Source organism: Nomia melanderi, chromosome 1 (genome assembly GCF_051020985.1).
Source record: "Nomia melanderi isolate GNS246 chromosome 1, iyNomMela1, whole genome shotgun sequence".
NCBI classification, from domain to species: Eukaryota; Metazoa; Arthropoda; class Insecta; order Hymenoptera; family Halictidae; genus Nomia; species Nomia melanderi.
In genome coordinates this window covers 36,473,138-36,489,823 of record NC_134999.1, presented here as the reverse complement: position 1 = coordinate 36,489,823, position 16,686 = coordinate 36,473,138, and the positions used below count along the sequence as shown (strand labels likewise).

The following is a 16,686-nucleotide window of genomic DNA, read 5'->3' as shown; positions in this document are numbered from 1 at the left end:
TATATTTCCTTTCAAGTATAATAGTTGATTACAGATGAATAATATTTACTTTGAATTCAAATGTACTAAGTAATACATATATTTGTTGAATCATGTTGAAAATCTTCACCACGAGTCTCACTTGTTATTGTAGGACAAAGGGTTAACGAGAATATACGAGGTATCTCTTTATCCAGTTCGTCAAGCCATCGAAATGATTCCATCACTGGGAGGAACAAAAATCTGGAAAAGCCGGAGCCTGAACGTTGCCCGACATTCCAAAGAACCTCACGCTGACCGAGCAGTCGGCCACGAGCGGAATGCTCTGTCCGCGGCAGACGCGCCGCTATCAAAACCAAAAACATTCAAACTGCAATCCGCCGAAATCGGCAAAAAGAAGCGGGAAACGAAGAAACACCGTAGCAGCGATGGAAAAAAGAAGAGGGATCTAATTGCATTCCCGCGAGCCGGCTCTCTCGGTTTTCCACCTTCCCCAACGAGCGGGGGCGTATTTTCCCCGGGGGTCGAAAACACAGTCGGATAAATTTAATTGGACCGTGGAGCGTAGCCGACGCGGAAAGGAATAGCGCGCGGCGCCACGCCGTGCCGCAGCGCCGCGCGGAAGGCGCGCGGTGGCCTCCTATCGAATTATCAAAAACGAACCCAACCAGAACGAGAACCCACTGACATCGTAACTCGTTGCCGTTTTCGTATAAACAATGGTGTATGCTGTGACGGCTGGGGAACGACACAGGGGGGTGGGGACTTCCGTGTTGTTTTGTGTCATAGGAAATTACTGTGATCGTTTCGGCTGCGATGAATTCGGTACTCGAACGATTGTATCCGTAACTCTCAGTCGTAACTTCTTAATTAGAGAAGTTCTCTGCAAGTTGTATAGCATTTTGAAACGAAATTCTTCCTGTAGTAAACTTTTAATACTCTGGTAGACTGTGTAAAGCATGAATATTGAAGTGCCATTTGAAATCCTATAAACTTCTCGCTCGTCTTAGAATCTTGTTAAAACATCATTTAAATGCTCTATTGCTACTGTAAGCGCCATACTTTCAATTACTGTTATTAATATTACTCGTGGAACTCTTTTTCGAAACCTTCTGTCCCTGAATTTAATAATAAATCGATTCTACTCTCGCTAAACTCCACTCTAATCACAATTACTCCCTCCTTAGTCTAGCCTCAGATGATCTCAGTCCCTTGCACAACATTTCTCAGTTTCCTCTACTCCTCTAACCATACTTTCAATCACCATCACCAATATTACTCACAGAAACCTTCAAAAACTCCTCTCCCTTAATTCAATAATAACTCAATCTACTCTAATCACTTACAGTCCTCCTCAGCCTATCCAGATCATCTCAGTCCCTTGCACAACATTTCTCAGTTTCCTCTACTCCTCTAACCATACTTTCAATCACCATCACCAATATTACTCACAGAAACCTTCAAAAACTCCTCTCCCTTAATTCAATAATAACTCAATCTACTCTAATCACTTACAGTCCTCCTCAGCCTATCCAGATCATCTCAGTACTTTGCACAACATTTCTCAGATTCCTCTACTCCTCTAAGCATACCTTCAATCACCATCATCAATATTACTCACAGACACCTTTAAAAACTCCTCTAGCTTAATTCAATAATAACTCAATCTACTCTAATCACTTACAGTCCTTTTCAGCCTATCCTCAGATCATCTCAGTCCCTTACACAACATTCTCCAGTTTTCACTACTCCTGTAAGCATATTTTCAACCACCATCATCAATATTACCCACGAAAACCTTCAACAACTCCTCTCCCTTAATTCAATACCAAATCAATTCTACTCTAATCACTTACAATCCTCAGGCTATCCAGATCATCTCAGTACCTTGCGCATTCTCCAGTTTCCTCTACTCCTCTAAGCATACTCTCAATCACCATCATCAATATTACCCACAGAAACCTTTAAAAACTCCTCTCCCTTAATTCAATAACAAATCAATTCTACTCTAATCACTTACAATCCTCAGGCTATCCAGATCATCTCAGTACCTCGCGCACTCTCCAGTTTCCCTTTTCTATCGGCGCGATAACGTTTTCATAGCCCTGCGAATTCTCTGTGCCTCTCGATCACCAGCGCGAACCTGTGACGAGCGCGGAACCGCGGACCCCGCGGGGATGCGCGCGGAGATAACGCTGGTATATACAGAACCGCGCGCGCGGCTGGCGTGTCATATAAATGACCATCTCTCTCTCTTCCCTTCCCCTCGGACTCCGCGCTCTCGTCCTCCCAGCCGGCCTCTCTCTCTGTCTTTCTCCTTCGCCGAGAGAAGCCCTTTCCCATCCGTGCCACTGATAACTCCAGATTAATTGACAAAAAGCAGAGACCGGGAATACGGATGACGGCCACCGCGAAAATCGTCCTCCGCGCCGGAACTGGCCTCGATCCTCTCCCCTCCTCGCCTCCCGTCGCTCTTTATCCCGTCCCCGTTGCCCCGGGAAATGGGGTCGGGATTGAAGAGTAACAAGTTTACGGGGCACCGGCTCGCACCGGGATATACGCAAACCGTCGAGTTTTGAGGTCGAGAATGGCTGGATATGATTTCTCCTTTTTTTTTTGTTTTTCGTTAATGGACGCTTCGCGAGACCTTTCAATGTATTTAATTCTCTGCTAGATTTCGCGGATTTCTCTGACTCTGAGGCTGTGGGAGGACCCTTTTTGTTTTGGGATAATTGGACGCCGTGGGAATAGAAGTTTCCTGGGGTGGTGATTTCATGGCAATCGCTTGGGAATTTTTTATTGGTTAATGCAACCGGGATTCTGAGATTTGTTGGGGAGTTATCGATCGTAATTTTTATTCTTTGATGTTGAGGTTTGAAGTTGGTTTTTAGATTTTTGGGAAGGTTCGGGTTTTGGAGAGTTGGATATTCTTGTGTGATAGTTGATGGTGTTTGACAGTGTCTAATGTAAGATTGAACAATGAATGAGTATTCGAAGAATCTGACAACTGAAATAACAGCAGAATCACATCGCCGCACACAAGGATGCCCGTTCCGGAATAAACTGGCACAGTAGGTCGCAGTTAAATCGGGATAAAGTAAATTTCGCATTACATCGAAATCGATTTAACTCGAATCGAGTCCGTGATCGCTTTAAATCCATTCAACACGTCGCGGCGATGCGTCCACTTCAGCAGTTACGAGAATGCAAAACACGGAACTTAAAAAATTCCCTCGAACGTAATTCTCCGAAAATCCTTATGCACCCATAGGTCACATCGATATACTACATAAATTTCAATCAGACATCACAACAAAATTCCATAAAACACAATTCTCTAAAAATCCTTATCCACCCATAGATCACATCGATATACTACAATAACTTCAATCGAACGCCACGACAGAAAATACAAAATTCAAAAAAATTCCATAAAACGTAATTCTCCAAAAATCCTTCTCCACCCACAGATCACATCAATATACTACATAAATTTCAATCATACATCACAACAAAATTCCCTCAAAGATAATTCTCCAAAAATCCTTATCCACCCATAGATCACATCAATATACTACATAAATTTCAATCAGACATCATAACAAAATTCCATAAAACATATTTCTCTAAAAATCCTCATCCACCCATAGATCACATCAATATACTACATTAACTTCAATCGGACGCCACAACAGAAAATACAAAATTCAAAAAACTTCCCTCAAACACAATTCTCCGAAAATCCTTATCCACTCATATATATGACATCGATATCATCGATACACATCAATTTCAATCGCACACCACAAGACAGAACACAAAATTCACCAAAATTCCTCGAACGCAATTCTCAAGATGACATTAACTACGTTCGACCCTTAGCAGTCCTATGTCGAGTCAGACTCGATAATTTTATTGCAACCTCAACCTATTTCAACAATTTTCTATATTCATTTGTCTATATTGTTTGTACAATTGTACCATTTAAAGGTACAAAGACTCCCAAATATTCTCGAACAAATAAACAGAGCGTCACATTAACCTGTAATCGAATGAACTAACATCAACGCGAACCTCAAAGTGAGCCAAGAGCACTTCAGACCGCAAAGGGTTAACTCTCAATATTCATTAATTCTCGCAAACCTGGAGCGGCAACAACAAGAGGCAATATTCCCAGGGGAATTCGTCTAGTATTTACACCAATGAAAATTCAACGACCGCTCGGGGTGACAACGGTCCGACGCAGCGGCGCAGTTCGAGCCGAAAACGAAGGGCCGGCATGGCGGGTCGTAAAACCTCCAAGGAAAAACAGCCCGCGGGCCGCGCGCTGTCCGAGGCGGGGCAGAAAGAAAATATTCTCGGTTTTACGAGCGGCCCCGTCCGGTTTATAATATTATAAAGCGGTGGAAAAAACCGGCCGGCGAACGAGTCGTCGTCTGCCTTTTTTTTCTCTGGCTCTCTTTTTCCCACCCCCCCGGGGTGACGCATGAAAAAGTGGTAACGGCCCGTGCCTGGTCGGACGGAGGCCGCCGGACGAGGACGAGGACGAAACCGAGGTCCGGGCTACGCTCGTTTGACGAAGACAGCGCGAAGGAGAAGGTTGACGGGACGTCTTCCGCGGAAATTACGAGCAGTGAGTGGAAATTTAATGCGGGCGCAATTTAAGTTTTTACTACTGTCGCAGTTTCTCGGGGAGACGGCATTACGCGCGGAATAAACCCTGTACGATTGCATTTTTAATTACCAATGTTGCCTTTGAGGCTGTTTATTCCTCCTTTGTGGCCCTTGATGAATTTACCGATGCTTCTCACTGCGTGAAGGAGAATTTTGTTGCCGGTAATCTTACCGAAGTGGTAGTAGGCTTTTAAGAGATTTAAGGTTCGTGGTATTTGAATGTTTGAAGATGTGACTGCGTGGGAGTAAAGGAACTTGTGTTTTAACAAATGGAGGAAATGTATTTGATTACAGTGAAATGATTGAAGAGAAAAATGTAAGTCTTATCATCTACCATATTGTCTGTTTTACTCGCAATTTTAATCATCCCTAATCATTCCGTCCTCTTCGCAAACACCCCTAACTCGCACCCTGTCCCTTGCGTCCATAGCTAGCACGAAGGCACGTTGATCTAATACACTTTCAAATACACTACAAATACAATACAAGTGAAATACACTTTCCCAATCAGGTAATTTCCAGTTCGATCTAAACATTCGAGAATAGCCATGAGTGCAGAGAACAGAGAAAAGAAAGGATGCGTGAAAGAAAAAGTGATTGGTGAACGTTAAAAATGGAATAACGTAATCTTCGTACAGTAGATGCAACTTTAACCTTCGATTATTCACTTGAATAAATTTTTACTCATATTAAATCCTACGTCCCAATCCTACTTACACCCATAGAACAACCAATACACGTCCCCCGAAACACCGACCATTCCAATCCCGTCTGGCATTACGCTTCCCAAGCGAAACGCCGAGCAGAAATGTTTTACGAGCTGATGCACAGGTGTCGAGGCAGGGCCATCGACTCGGTACACGGCGGGCCGACCGTCTGAAATTCTCGGTGATCCTCTCGATACCAGCCGGAAGCGTTATCGCCGCTGTCCCCTTGTTCCGTCGGGCGCGGACCGCCATTTGTCGCGGCGATATTTCAGCGGGCGAGCGAATAAAACGAAAGGATGACGGTTTAACGTCGACGCGGGTAACCGATAAAGCTTCGCGTCGCGCGGCGGCTCCTTTTCGGCTCCGTTTGCAGCGTAAGGGATCCGATAAAAGGGGGAGCGCTTGGCGAATTTTCCTTCCGCGGCCGCCGTTCGATAAGCGGGCCGCGGCCGCCGTTCCCGGAATACAAATATCGCTTTCGAATGGAGCGCCGGCGAGGAGGACGCGTACGTACGTCGGCATTAAGGCGAATTACTACGTGCTAAATCTCGCGGCGTTACGCTATCTTTCGTAGGCACTCGACTGCCGCGCCGCCGGCCGCCCGCCGCGCGCCGCGGAATCCCCGCCCTCTATTGCGAACAGTTTTTTCAAGCCCGCCGCGGAACGACATTTTTATTCCCCGAAAGCATTATCCTTGCTCTCCACCTTTACACCGGCAATCCTTCCCAAGTATTTCGTAACTCCCGCGCCAACCCTTTTCTCGGAATCCCTGTAAAACGGCGAAGGAGGACTCTTTACCAGGCGATTACGAGTCCACAGGAATGTATCGGGGAGATTTCCTTCGTGGCTCGATGTTCGCCGAGGGAACTCGATATTTGCGTAGATTGTTGGTAGACTACCGTTTGCTCCGCGATACGCATGGCCGACTGATCAAATGTTTGAGAGGACAATGAATTTCTTAGGAACGGCAGCTTGGATTTCGGAGATGTTGGAGTTAAACACATTCCGTTGCACTTCATCGCAATCCCTTAAGTGCTAGGTAAGCGGATATTCGTATGGAAATTCGGTTTCATTCGCTGTCTTTATTCAAACTTCTTCATTACACGGGTTCCTAGAACACGGAACTCAAACAGCCATTGTACGAACGAAGTCTGCATAATTAACCAGTTAACTGGGTTTGACGAGTATACATTGTAAAGCTTGACCTGATACTAATTCAGCGATGAATTTTTTATTTTTTCACATAAACATGTAATTCTTTGTTTCGCTTTGATCTGTCATTAAAATACTCTACGTCCTGCGGATGAGTACACGCTCCATTCTTTGATTTTATTGCGCAAAATGAGTGGTTTTTCCAACTAAATTCCACAGGTAACTGGTTAATATTATATTTCCTACAATGCATCATTTTGAGAAATATTCAAATCAAATAGCTTTGTTCCTCAACGTACGCGTGATGCCTCGTCGACTTGGTTTCACAAGATATCGATTTTATCTCATCAGAAAATGTTAAAATGTTTCTAGTGGAAAACTTCCGAGTGCAAAGGGTTAAATGATGACTATTTGAAAACGTTTTCTATTTGGAAATGTTATAGGGAAACCCGTACGTCGCACGCCGACTTAACTTTGTGCGAACTGATTGGGAGTGGACTGTATAAATATTTACTTCAGTGAAAATAAATTGCTGTTTATTTTTGGGAGTTCAGTAATACTCGTCAGCGGCGAGAGTCTACAGCGACGTCTATATACTCCGTCTCGTGTGTAGTTCAATTTTTTCTTATATCTCGTCTCCGTACCTTGCGTGGGTTTTTATAAACCTTTGAGTAGGCGTGTGCAAAATTGGAAGCTTCCTGATTTGTAGCCTTCCAGATAGTGGGCGCGTACAAACAAGAATTCGTTCGAGTGGGACTCAACCAGTGATCCTGGAGGGGTTGCCGATTGCAGCCCCCGGGTGACCCACGCAAGGGTCCCGAGGGTTCTTGGCACTAGCCATAGCGAGTGATAAAACCAAGGATCGCCTCGACTTCTGGCGAACGGATGTAAGGTAAAAGTTACGGTAAATCCACAAAACTGGCAAAACGTGCCGAAGCAACTGCGACTAAATTATTGAAGTAACGGTTCCATGGGCTTTTATTTCTGCTATGGTAAAAATACCCAGGGCTCTAATGTGCCTCGCAGGTTTCGTCGATAGCCCTCCTAAAGCGATTTAGCGACGCGACACCCAAGTGTGAAGAATTCCAAGCGGAACGCGATCGATCTACACCCTCTCAAGGATCAGTATCGGCGACACACGCGGACACCGAGGAACCGTTTGCATGGGAATTACGCGGGGATCGCAACGGTGGTCAGTGACACGCTGACACCGCGCTGTCGCGTGTACGCGCGGGCCACGCAACGGGGCCACCGATATGCCGACTGGCGAGGCGACCGCACTTTACGAGGTTCGCGGCGAAAATATATGATTCTCCCGGTGGCCTAGCGCGACCGTAAAGTTTCGTCCTCATTGTTTCGAGCGGCGGAAGAGTGGCGGAGGGTGTGGGAAGAGCGTCGGCGGGTTCTGGGGCCGGCTGAGGGCCGGTGGTCTGGTTTAAGAGCGGCGGACCGCCGCACGATTCGAGGCGGACGTAAGATTAACGGCCGGTTTGCTTTGTAGTTTTACAGCCACGACTCTCTCTCCGCCCGTTCGAACGTTTCCACTAGTCGATATTCCGCCCTACCGACGACTGGCTCCCTCGAATGAAGATTTATGACACGGCAAACCAGAAGGCCCGCCGGCTTTGAACCCGCTCCGCGGCTCACGGACACCACCGGGCGAAACTCCGGCGAAGAAAAAGATCCGCAATTGCTCCGCCTTTCAACGCGGACGCCGCGGCGTGCGGTTTTTGTTCGCGGAAACGAGGCGTCAAGCGACTCGCGCTCTAACCGCGAGGCCCGTCTTAATGGGACTTCAAGTTTCTGATCCCTGGAATGGGACGGTTGACTCTGACTGTTGTAATTTCAGGACGACCTTTGTCTTTTTCACTATGGATGCGGTGTTCTGGGTGTGTAGAGAGTAGCTGGAGGTTTCGAACACTGATCGCCGATGGCTGCTTATGAGAGGGTTAAGCTACTTGAAAGAAGTTAGATACTAAGTCAGACTTTGAGGCAAGTTACCGAGTCCGGAGGAAATTATGAAACTTTGCGTAAGTAGAGCGAGTCGAGCTTTGTTTTCTGAATTTCACTTTCAAGTGAGATCGGCTCAAGAAAATGCATATTTTAATGGATTGTATTAACTTAGTGCTCCTATGTCGAGGCAGACTCGACTATTTTATTGCAACCTCTACCTTTAACAATTTTTTCTATATTTATTTGTAGTATCACAATTGTACCATTTAACACTTTGGCTGCCATGTCACCCGAATTCGGGTGACACCATGATTCACATAAACTTAAACATTACTTTTCTCGGTGATGAAACGAACAAACCGAATTCTGTTAGATGCAAGATACTAGAAAGATAGAGCGATAGTTATGAAGAATATTGACTTCTTAGTTTCAGCGTTATTAAGAAAATTGCTTTGATTTCGTAGGAGTTTCGATGAGTGTGTACTTGGCAGTCAAAGTGTTAAAGATAACATTTCAATGACTCCCAAATATTCTTGAATAAATAAATAGAGCGTCATATTAAGCTGTAATCGAATGAATGTCGACGTGAACCTCAAAGTGAACCAAGAGCACTTCGGACCGCAAAGGGTTAAGGACCTTAAGAGAGGAAAAGTTGAAGCAAAATAAATTGTTTCATCTATGAAATTGCAGAAATTTTTTAAATTGTAATGTACTAGGATTGACTCACTACTTATTTACAAAGTTTCATTATCCTTTGAACTTCGGAGTTCAACTTCCCTTATAAGTCAAAAGTTATCTTCTTTTTATAGAAACGCTTATTTTCCGAACCGAGGACATTCTATAAGAGTTTTGTATCCCTCGCGACCGAAAATCCGTCGGACTACGTTCACACGTCCATCATTTTCGCGTAGAAATTTTATCACGCCACTGTCCCCATTTTTCGAACCCCATGGACCCCGGTGAGCTTGTCTTACACTTCATTCCCCTCCAGGAACACGTACACCGGAGCTCCTGTCGCAGCACAAACAATTCTGATCACGGAATTAGCTCTTTGTGCATGTGCGGGGTGTCGATAACGTTCCAGGGATAGTGTTTTCGGGGTCGATTCCGCGCGTCGTAGGGTCCGTGGAACTGCCAGTGTAAAGTTGCATCGGCGACCGTTCCGTTTCTGAGCTGTACGTGTCCCGTTTGCGGATTGAAGGATACGTTCGCGCCGTCCCGAAGCCAATTTCCCGCGAAAACGTCCGACGAACCGTCGCGCGTGAATGTAAAACCGAGCCACCGGGACGAATGGAATGTTCCTGACTCGCCGGAACCTCGGGCTCGCCCGTTCGCGTTTAAAGCGAGCTGACAATAGACGTTTTCCCGGGCAACCGAAACGAAACTTCGAATTTCGACGGTGCGAAATTTGAAGATGACGTGGGAAATCGTTGAGAAATTGAGTATTTAGATATTATATACGCCAGCTTTGTTTCTTAGCTGAAGATTGTGTTGGTTAGATATTTGAATTAGGATAATATTTATTTAATATTTAGGATTGTAATATTCTACTATTATTACTATGATTAATATAGAGGAGAGAATATTGAATTTATGTACGTACTTTGCAGAACATCCTTCTATCTTTAATTTCACGTGCATTAGGAATATTCCAGATTGGTTTAAAATCGTTAATATATAAATGTCAATATTACAGGAAATTAATTAAAACGAATATTAAACAAAATCAAACATTTATTCAAGGCATGCGCAGTATCGATGTTCATCTATCGCACACGAGTTAAAATTACCATGATTATTAATATTTCGTTTCTTAAGAACAGAAGTAGTACGTGTAATATCCAAGTACCCGAAATCGATAGATGCAATTTGGAGGGTCGAGGGTGCAGGGGTTGCCGACGGTTCTTCGACTTTCGCGGAGGGAAAGGGGTTACGAATCGAGTTACCGTCGCCGCTCGCCAATTACAACGGTACAATTTTAATTATCATAGAAGTGAGCCTCGAGTGGGTGTGCTCGCGGAACTAGGCCACCGCTATCGACATAACCCGTGGAACACTATATGTAACCCGTTACAGTGCGGAGCAATTTCAAGACAGTACACATCCCGTAATATAATAACACGTTCCTGGTAACAACGTTCCGAGGGATTCGGATCGGCGAACAATTGGACCGGGTAAACGGAAACGACGCGCTCCCACGAACATTCGACGATGTTTTTGTGTACCGGTGACAACTGCTGTATTTTGGAAAAGATGTTCGACTGACATTTATTTTGCCCACAAAATTGAGACGAAGCAATTATACGTATTTCTTATAGAAATATTTAACCTTGTAATAGTGAATTTTGGAAAAGATGATGTTCGACTGACATTTATTTTGTTGCCACAAAATTGAGACGAAGCAATTATACACATTTCTTATAGAATTATTTAACCTTCTTGTAATAGTGAATTTTGGAAAAGATGATATTCGACTGATATTTATTTTGTTGCCACAAAATTGAGACGAAGGAATTATACACATTTCTTACAGAATTATTTAACCTTCTTGTAAGAGTGAATTTTGGAAAAGATGATGTTCGACTGATATTTATTTTGTTGCCCACAAAATTGAAACAAAGCGATTATACATATTTTTTATAGAATTATTTAACCTTGTAAGAGTGAATTTTGGAAAAGATATTCGACTGACATTTGTTTTGTCGTCCACAAAAGTGAAACAAAGCAATTATACATATTTCTTAAAAAATAATTTAACCTTCCTGTAAGAGTACCTTATTAAAAATCAGCTCTAATTGTTTCCACATCGAAGCAACAACAATATGACGCAGTATCATAGAAGAGGAATGTTTAATTTGATTAAATATGCTTAACAAGCTTTATAGGACGAAATGAAACAACTAAAAGTTCCCTAGAACTCCAGGAATCCTTTAATTTCCGTAGCTCCTCCTTCCCGCCAACTTCGTCCTCTGTTAGCGCATAAATAGTCATCGGCAGCGTATAGTTATTAGGAAGCAGGTAGCTTAATCTTTCGACGTTCAGGGAGTCTCGCTAACGAGACACGGCGTTGTCGCGGTGATAGCTTCTTGATCAAAATTTCCATCGAGCTGCAGGCTAACGTAACCCTCGCAACTATCTTGTCTAGTCTCGGCGTATTTACACGCGACGTATTCACACGTACACGAGACACGTCTGTGTATCATTCGAGCCTGTCTTCTCGCGTATACGTGCGAGCACACGCGCACGCGCTGGGCATGGATACGTGCAGTTAGACGGTAGAAACAACGTGCCGGGGTAATGGATGCACTCCGGGACGCTGTCAGGTAGCGTTTTCGGCGTGAGCGTTGTAACGACGTCTAAAGCGAAGGTGTGCTTAATATCTGGAGCGGACACCGTCGCGATCGGACGAATAGCAACGAGCGGCGGCGCTCTAAACGCGTTGCGCGGAAAATGCAGAAGAAAAAAGTTTTCTGACCGGTGAGTCTTTTAGGAACATTATTGTTGAAAGTTTTATTAAAGAGTTTGAGTAATTTTTTCGCTTGTTATCGTTGTTTTCGTTATTTTTTACGATACCGTAAAAGTATGAATTCTGTTTATATCGTTTTGCGCGCTCTTTTATGGGATTTTAATGATCGTTCGCGCGATAAAGGTTTACTATCATTTGCACGGTATTATTACTGTTGTCTAAAAGCTCGAGGTACCTGGAACACGGGAAATATGATCTCAGGGTCGCATGAAACGGAAGTGCTCCGCGGCGAGCGGGAAACTCGCGGAATACTCGCGAATAGGAATGAACGGCAATTAACCGGGATCGTGGGAATTCATTTGGCGAATTAAGAGTGTAAGTGTTTGATAGGAGATTCTCAAAGGGCTCGATGAAATTAACTGTAACGCTGTTAATAACGAGGAAAATAAAGCATCGAAATGGTCGGATGAAATTTCGGACGAGATTCCCGCGAAGTACAGCAGTTTTAATAACGTTTCCACTATTTCTGCTGTTAAACAATGTTTGCAGACCAACTGCGAGCGAAAACTACTTCAGCGAATTGCGTGGTTTTCAAAAGAATTCATTTAATCCTACTCGGGACGCCCATTAAAAGCGCAGAAAATTTAAGCGCTCGTAGCTCCGTAGATAGCGGCGTGTTCTCGGTAAACGAGCAACGAGTAGAGAGTAGAGACTCTCCCCTTTAAAATGAAATTTGTTTCATGCCGCTGCGGCTTTCAGTTTCTGAGATATCGCGGTCCAAAGACAAGGGTAATTTTTAATATTTCACCGTGGCTGTCTCGCTCGCGCCGTCCGCGCTGACCTACCCCACGGACGCGCGCGTTGCGCTGGTCAGTGGCGAGCGCTGAGTCAGCAATCCTTTACTGTGACTACTGCGTACGCTACTCAAAAAATTCGCGCGCTCTTCAATGGGAATCTTCGAGGCCACGTATCTCTGGAACCAATCGTGCTATCGACTTGAAGCGAAACGCATTGTAAATGGCACATTTTCCTGCATCTATTAAGCAGGAAATGTTCAGGAAAATATTGATCATTAAAATATAACGATGGTAACAGTACCACGCGTTATTTTATTCCGTGCTTCCAGGGTAAAAGCAGGAAACGTTCACAAAAATACTAATCATTAAAATATAAGAATATTAATACCACAAGACATTTCATTTCGTGCTTCGAGGGTAAAAGCAGGAAATTTTCAGGAAAATATTAATCATTAAAATATAAGAATGGTAACAATTCCACGCGTCATTTCATTTCGTGCTTCTAGGGTAAAAGCAGGAAACGTTCACGAAAATCATTAAAATATAAGAATGGTAACAATACCACACATGATTTCATTCCGTGCTTCCAGGATAAAAGCAGGAAGCGTTCACAAAAATACTAATCATTAAAATATAAGAATATTAATACCACAAGACATTTCATTTCGTGCTTCGAGGGTAAAAGCAGGAAATTTTCAGGAAAATATTAATCATTAAAATATAAGAATGGTAACAATACCACACGTCATTTCATTCCGTCCTTCCAGGGTACATTCGACGTTCAATTATTTTTAGTAAATGAAGTTAATTTGGTTTATTCAATTTTAACAATAACAAGAACGAGTTCAAGCAGCATAACTCTGCCGCCCGGAATATTGTAGAATAAATCAGAGGCAAGTCCCGTTCTCCGTGTAATGTAATGCAACAGCATTCCTCTGTTATTTTATTCTTAATTGGATATCAAACAGGGAACCGCCACATACTGAACATGTAATAATTAGCACAAAGAGGTATGTTTAAATACCACATCGAATCGAATTCCTATGCTCGGGATATTACCGTGGAATTCTTCAGCCATGAATGAAATTTACTTTCAATAAACTGTTAATAGTTCACCGCGAGCGCATACTACTGTGCAAAAATATTCGATCTCGTATTTAGTGAACCATGTACCATCCTTATTACTGAAACTGATGCTTTACAGTTGTGTCTTTGATATTTCACATAAATAAACAATCCACATGCAATTACCATTAGAATATATAAAGTAACTCTCCATTCTCAGAAGTCTATGGGGTGATCAATTATTCCCCAACTCAATCCTAATACAATTATCCCTAACTCGTTAATACCAGAACAAGTGAAAATCAATACCAAACCATTAACAATTACAAAACTCCGTCAGAAATTCCTTTCACTTCATCCCCTATCGAAAGCCACGAGCACACCAAGCAATAAAACACTTGCCAGCAGCGACTCATTAGCCCTCCGCGTCGTTCGAAACGTTCCTCATCCAGAAAACTGGTTCGATAACATTCCTCACACGAATCTCGCGTATTTCGTCTCGCCCCGTCATCGCGGCCGTTCCCAATGACGCCGCCGCGTTACTCGGCGACGTCATGCATACATCACGAGCCCCGTGGCACGCGTAGGAAAGCTCCGGCGTGCGACGCGAGGAATTAATAATCGAGGATATCAGCCGGGCTGGTAGCGGGATGAAGGAAAGTGAAATTTCCCGCGACGGCAGTCGGCGGAAACACGATGTAAACACCGAGGGCTGTTCGTCACGGTGAAGAACGCCACGTGCTCGACACGTGTGTTTGCGTACGCTCGTTCTGCACGCATCGCGGGCTACATCTCATTGCGCTCAGCCGCGTTACGGATTATAAACGTCGCGTAATTCGCGCTGTGAAGCCGAGAGAAAACGAGACAGAGAAACATAGGGTGGCAAAGAGGAAGCCGGAGAGAGGAACGAAAGAGAGATAGAGAGAGAAAGAGAGAGACAGAGAGCCGTGCACTCCCAGCGAAGTGAAATTTGCCAGTCACGGCACATTATGCGCGCGTAAATATGACGTCCGCGGCGGGATCACAGTTGGCAGCGGCGCGCGTCTCCCTTTCTCCGCGAGGGCCGCGGTTCCGCGAGGATTTTTCTTCCGCCGCGTGTGCTCGTTACCGCGGCCGCCTACTCAATTCAGAAAAATTGAAGTCCCCCACGCGCCGCCTCTCCCGCAAAGAAGAGCAATGAAAAATATATTCTCCGGCGTCGTTGCCGCCGGCGGCGGAATTGCCGCGGGAATTAACCGGCTCGCGGAACCGGCGTAACGAGCAATTTTTTCCCCGTCTCCCCCCCGACCCGCGCCGCTTCCAGCGAATATTGTTATTCGTTAACGTCGATCCGCCCGTCTCCGTCTCGCTCGCCGGCGGCGATCGTTCGTGCAGTTTCAATTAATTAGCCGTCTGGGAAATTAGACGGAAATCGAGGGGGGGCGCGCGGAAGGTTCCGCGGATAAAAAGGGCGGGGTAAGATTGACGGGGCGAACGATCACGGTGTAACGAAGACGAATTAGACGGGCTCCAGTCGGGGAAACGGAGAGCCAATAAAAGTAAAACTTCGCTTGGCCCCGGCTGCCTCGCGTTCGAGGGAACGGACGGCGAAGGCTGAAGGGAACGAGAGGGCAAAAATTTGAGGAGCTGCTTCGCAGTGTCCCGGACAAATTCTTTTCGTGGACTTCGCCTCTCCCGCGGACCGCGGGGCTGCGGCGCATCGATGCGAGTAAGTGGCCACTCGAAAATAATAAGGGAAATCCTGGCGACGCTGACCGCAATAAGAGGGTAGTTCTTTTTCCGGCGTCGCTCTCGTACAAGAAACTTTTCCTGCTTCTTATAACGACAGCTGTTTTATATCTTCTATTCCATTTTAATCGCGGCCATTAATTCTCCCGGAGATACTGCGGCAGGAATTTATTCGCTTTTTTTCATTTGGTCAATGCAATTCGGATTTTCTGCGATTTCGGCGTGAGAATGGAACTCCCTTTTTCGTGGATAGATGAAAATATTAATAACAACTTATGTGTGAAATACTGTTCAAATTGTCTTGTAATTAACGACAAATCAAACAGTGGTTTTAAATAATAAAATATATTGTAAAGTAGAGTTTTAAGTGACCTCGTGATTCTTTTTGGAATGTGAACAACAGTATTTCGAGGAATAAGATCGAACGATCGGAGAACGCGCATGATCCCCGAGGAATTATGATAATGTTTGTCTCATGGAAAAAAGCCAGAATGGGAAGATACGAGCGGCGGTGAATAAAGAACGGAAAGGTGTGGACGGGGGTGAGAAAAGGAGTGAGGGTGAGAAAAGAGGGGCTGGAGGAGCTTGAAAAATGCGGGCAAGACGAGAATAGTTTCTGGGTTTCGTGGTAGAAAAGGTGGCCGCACTTTTAAACCGAAAGAAATCACTCGGGTCCGGTCCACATTTCTTTTTCCTCCCTTTCTTCCTCTTTTCTCTCTCTCTCTCTCTCTCTCTCTCTCTCCCTCTCTATTTTCCTAACGATCCGTTCAGCAGCCTGTTCCCGTCCGTCGGAATGACGGAACACGATATCTCAACGTCGGGACGAGTGCTGTCCGGCGAAATTATTTTCCGCACTAGAGAAAATTAATGCGCAACGATCGATTCGTGAGCCGATGCGCTTTTCGCTGGGTCCTTATCGAAATTGAACGGCTCCCCGTAAAAATATTCTCCACCGTTCGCAGATTCGCATTTCCAAATAATCCACGAAGTAAGATAATAGTGTCCCAGCGACGAGAATACTGAAAAATCTTACAGAAACCGAGAAAATTCCCCCGAAAATTTACAAAACTGGATCCACTCGAGAATCTGACGGTTCAACAGCTGCGAAACAGAAAGATCCAAGACTCTGGACGCCTTACAACCGTGCGAACCGCGACGAAAGGGT

At 44.6% G+C, this 16,686-nt stretch overlaps 1 protein-coding gene and 1 long non-coding RNA gene across 5 annotated transcripts in view; one reads left to right on the top strand and one right to left on the bottom strand.

Annotated features, from left to right (window-relative positions):
• Nucleotides 1–2,271, top strand: part of LOC143174528 (uncharacterized) — an 89,074-nt gene extending 86,803 nt beyond the window's left edge. For both annotated transcript variants that reach the window (XR_012998620.1, XR_012998621.1), the window contains exon 4: nt 134–2,271. This is a non-coding gene — a long non-coding RNA (uncharacterized LOC143174528). The remainder of the gene's footprint in view (nt 1–133) is intronic.
• Nucleotides 1–16,686, bottom strand: part of LOC116423883 (zwei Ig domain protein zig-8) — a 181,490-nt gene that overhangs the window by 121,878 nt on the left and 42,926 nt on the right. The window lies entirely within an intron of this gene.